The 5,000-nt window shown below is 52.4% G+C and overlaps 1 non-coding gene across 1 annotated transcript in view; it reads right to left on the reverse strand.

Moving 5' to 3' along the window:
* The window catches only part of LOC126317770 (small subunit ribosomal RNA), a 1,893-nt gene extending 451 nt beyond the window's left edge, over window positions 1-1,442 (reverse strand). Inside the window, exon 1 of the ribosomal RNA XR_007556895.1 lies at window positions 1-1,442. This exon is cut by the window's left edge and continues 451 nt beyond it. This is a non-coding gene — a ribosomal RNA (small subunit ribosomal RNA).
* Window positions 1,443-5,000: the final 3,558 nt, after the last annotated feature.

Raw genomic sequence — 5,000 nt, forward strand, 5'->3', positions numbered from 1 at the left:
ATGTCACGCGACTAGTTAGCAGGCTAGAGTCTCGTTCGTTATCGGAATTAACCAGACAAATCGCTCCACCAACTAAGAACGGCCATGCACCACCACCCACCGAATCAAGAAAGAGCTATCAATCTGTCAATCCTTCCGGTGTCCGGGCCTGGTGAGGTTTCCCGTGTTGAGTCAAATTAAGCCGCAGGCTCCACTCCTGGTGGTGCCCTTCCGTCAATTCCTTTAAGTTTCAGCTTTGCAACCATACTTCCCCCGGAACCCAAAAGCTTTGGTTTCCCGGAGGCTGCCCGCCGAGTCATCGGAGGAACTGCGGCGGATCGCTGGCTGGCATCGTTTATGGTTAGAACTAGGGCGGTATCTGATCGCCTTCGAACCTCTAACTTTCGTTCTTGATTAATGAAAACATACTTGGCAAATGCTTTCGCTTCTGTTCGTCTTGCGACGATCCAAGAATTTCACCTCTAACGTCGCAATACGAATGCCCCCGCCTGTCCCTATTAATCATTACCTCGGGTTCCGAAAACCAACAAAATAGAACCGAGGTCCTATTCCATTATTCCATGCACACAGTATTCAGGCGGGCTTGCCTGCTTTAAGCACTCTAATTTGTTCAAAGTAAACGTGCCGGCCCACCGAGACACTCAACAAAGAGCACCCTGGTAGGATTTAAACGGGGTCCGCCTCGGGACGCGAAAGCACCCCTTCGGCTCGCCCCACCGGCAGGACGTCCCACGATACATGCCAGTTAAACACCGACGGGCGGTGAACCAACAGCGTGGGACACAAATCCAACTACGAGCTTTTTAACCGCAACAACTTTAATATACGCTATTGGAGCTGGAATTACCGCGGCTGCTGGCACCAGACTTGCCCTCCAATAGATACTCGTTAAAGGATTTAAAGTGTACTCATTCCGATTACGGGGCCTCGGATGAGTCCCGTATCGTTATTTTTCGTCACTACCTCCCCGTGCCGGGAGTGGGTAATTTGCGCGCCTGCTGCCTTCCTTGGATGTGGTAGCCGTTTCTCAGGCTCCCTCTCCGGAATCGAACCCTGATTCCCCGTTACCCGTTACAACCATGGTAGGCGCAGAACCTACCATCGACAGTTGATAAGGCAGACATTTGAAAGATGCGTCGCCGGTACGAGGACCGTGCGATCAGCCCAAAGTTATTCAGAGTCACCAAGGCAAACGGACCAGACAAGCCAATCCGATTGGTTTTGATCTAATAAAAGCGTCCCTTCCATCTCTGGTCGGGACTCTGTTTGCATGTATTAGCTCTAGAATTACCACAGTTATCCAAGTAACGTGGGTACGATCTAAGGAACCATAACTGATTTAATGAGCCATTCGCGGTTTCACCTTAATGCGGCTTGTACTGAGACATGCATGGCTTAATCTTTGAGACAAGCATATGACTACTGGCAGGATCAACCAGGGAGCTGCGTCAACTAGAGCTGAGCAGCCGGCCGCCCGGGAGTGTGTCCCGGGGGCCCGCGCGAACACGCAAGCGTCCGCTCAATTATTCTGCAAACAGGAGGAGGCCGAGCTCCCCTGCACGATACACCTCGAAACCCTCTCAGGTCCCGGCGGCGCGCAGCGCCGTCCTAGGTACTTGGTCGGTTTCGAGAGAGGCGCAATCGCCCGGAGTTAGGCGAGTAGACGGTTTTAGTGCGAACACCCTTGCTCCCAACTGAGCTTGCCGCTGCCGACAGAGGCCCGGGAGCGTGCTGTCGTGGCATTGCCGGCGGGAGACAACACGCGCCACCTATGGTGACCGGCAGCTCCAACGCCAGCGCCACACAAGGGCAAAGCCCCACTTGGGTGCAGAAGCGAACTCTCCCAGCACAGCGCACGCGCCAACACGTCCGCACAACTGCGATACAAACCACCTGCGAGAACCGCTGGGGCGACCGAGCAGCAGACGGCGTCGCGGCGCCGAGTGCCAGGCGGCGGCGCATCCTCAACGCACACAGTCCTCAATCAGACCAGCACACTGCAGATGTCCACCGCGCTTCGCACCGGGCTCGGCTGAACCAACTTTGGCCGCCAGGCGCCGCGTGCAGGGTGCGCCGCAGCGTAGCTGCGCCGCCTGCCGAGCCCGTCGGCTGGCGCTCCTGCCACTCGGCGCCCCCCACCAGCCGCCTGTTGCGCGTGCGCCCACGCAGCGCGCGGCCAACACGCCGGGCGGCCCCCCTTCACCGGCCGGGAACAGTCCCACCAAGCCACCGCCGCGTATCGCTTCATACCCACATGGGCCTAGTCACGTGTGTGGATGTGGCGGGTACCGCTGAAACAACCGGTTAATAGCTGTACCGATCGTCGCCATCACAGATTCACCTCCAGCGTGAACAACCGCTCAACAACGGATTTCCAGTTCATTTGCGTATCTTGGGCAGTAAACGTAGATGTCCACCTACATTTGCGAATTCAACAATTCTTGCATGCCAGGATGTCATGTGTCACGACACGCTACATCAGACCACATACACACTGCGACATGTGCAGAAGAGAACACGTGGAAGGTGGCCCGCGCACGTATGCGATGTCCCTTCCGCGATCCACTGTCAACCGGCATCTGCGGCATGTCCCAGATATGGAACGCGGTCCACCAGGGTAGCACTTTGTGTGAGGCAATACGACAAAGTCGGAATACACGCGTCACTACATCACACGGCTCACGCTGACCTGACCTGACTCACCGCACCACCACCCCCAGCGACCCAGGGTGACATACAATGCGTTCGTACGTTCCTCCCACACGCCTCTACGGCGTACCACAGTGCAACCTAGCTGTTATTGGGAGACGAGACAAGTAGCATCGAGCACAACATATGGAAATTGAGATTCGACACCGTTGGGCACAGCCAGCGTACGGTCACACGTATCACACTACTTCACTCTGTACGTAACTACCGATGATCGGTACAGCGTGTGGGTTACGCGTACGACATCAGCGGACAATGGACACAGACCATACCACGACGTACACTGAGGGCGTCGACATCTGAACGCAACTGAACAGCTGCGAGGCTCATTTAACACTCAAACGCCAGACCGACCAGCTTGAGAGGACGGAGACACAAAGAGAGGGGCAGAGGGGGGGGGGGGCGATATAGTCCTATTGCAGTACAATTGACAGTGGATAGCGGGAATATGTGGAAAGTAAGCAACACTCGCAAGACATCTACATGAGGATAACAACGACACCAGAGATTCCGAGCAGTGAACTATGTTAGGCAAAGGGACAACGTGGGTTAGGTTAAGGGACAACGTGGGTTAGGTTAAGGGACAACGTGGGTTAGGTTAAGGGACAACGTGGGTTAGGTTAAGGGACAACGTGGGTTAGGTTAAGGGACAACGTGGGTTAGGTTAAGGGACAACGTGGGTTAGGTTAAGGGACAACGTGGGTTAGGTTAAGGGACAACGTGGGTTAGGTTAAGGGACAACGTGGGTTAGGTTAAGGGACAACGTGGGTTAGGTTAAGGGACAACGTGGGTTAGGTTAAGGGACAACGTGGGTTAGGTTAAGGGACAACGTGGGTTAGGTTAAGGGACAACGTGGGTTAGGTTAAGGGACAACGTGGGTTAGGTTAAGGGACAACGTGGGTTAGGTTAAGGGACAACGTGGGTTAGGTTAAGGGACAACGTGGGTTAGGTTAAGGGACAACGTGGGTTAGGTTAAGGGACAACGTGGGTTAGGTTAAGGGACAACGTGGGTTACGTTAAGGGACAACGTGGGTTACGTTAAGGGACAACGTGGGTTACGTTAAGGGACAACGTGGGTTACGTTAAGGGACAACGTGGGTTAGGTTAAGGGACAACGTGGGTTAGGTTAAGGGACAACGTGGGTTAGGTTAAGGGACAACGTGGGTTAGGTTAAGGGACAACGTGGGTTAGGTTAAGGGACAACGTGGGTTAGGTTAAGGGACAACGTGGGTTAGGTTAAGGGACAACGTGGGTTAGGTTAAGGGACAACGTGGGTTAGGTTAAGGGACAACGTGGGTTAGGTTAAGGGACAACGTGGGTTAGGTTAAGGGACAACGTGGGTTAGGTTAAGGGACAACGTGGGTTAGGTTAAGGGACAACGTGGGTTAGGTTAAGGGACAACGTGGGTTAGGTTAAGGGACAACGTGGGTTAGGTTAAGGGACAACGTGGGTTAGGTTAAGGGACAACGTGGGTTAGGTTAAGGGACAACGTGGGTTACGTTAAGGGACAACGTGGGTTACGTTAAGGGACAACGTGGGTTACGTTAAGGGACAACGTGGGTTACGTTAAGGGACAACGTGGGTTACGTTAAGGGACAACGTGGGTTACGTTAAGGGACAACGTGGGTTACGTTAAGGGACAACGTGGGTTAGGTTAAGGGACAACGTGGGTTAGGTTAAGGGACAACGTGGGTTAGGTTAAGGGACAACGTGGGTTAGGTTAAGGGACAACGTGGGTTAGGTTAAGGGACAACGTGGGTTAGGTTAAGGGACAAATTGAGTTAGGTTAAGGGACAAATTGAGTTAGGTTAAGGGACAAATTGAGTTAGGTTAAGATACAAATTGAGTTAGGTTAAGGGACAAATTGAGTTAGGTTAAGGGACAAATTGAGTTAGGTTAAGGGACAAATTGAGTTAGGTTAAGGGACAAATTGAGTTAGGTTAAGGGACAAATTGAGTTAGGTTAAGGGACAAATTGAGTTAGGTTAAGGGACAAATTGAGTTAGGTTAAGGGACAAATTGAGTTAGGTTAAGGGACAAATTGAGTTAGGTTAAGGGACAAATTGAGTTAGGTTAAGGGACAAATTGAGTTAGGTTAAGGGACAAATTGAGTTAGGTTAAGGGATAATCTGGTACAACCACAGTTAGGTTAAGCGATAATCTGGTACAGCCACAGTTAGGTTAAGCGATAATCTGGTACAGCCACAGTTAGGTTAAGCGATAATCTGGTACAGCCACAGTTAGGTTAAGCGATAATCTGGTACAGCCACAGTTAGGTTAAGCGATAATCTG

Source organism: Schistocerca gregaria, unplaced genomic scaffold, assembly GCF_023897955.1.
Source record: "Schistocerca gregaria isolate iqSchGreg1 unplaced genomic scaffold, iqSchGreg1.2 ptg000643l, whole genome shotgun sequence".
Lineage (NCBI taxonomy): Eukaryota > Metazoa > Arthropoda > Insecta > Orthoptera > Acrididae > Schistocerca > Schistocerca gregaria.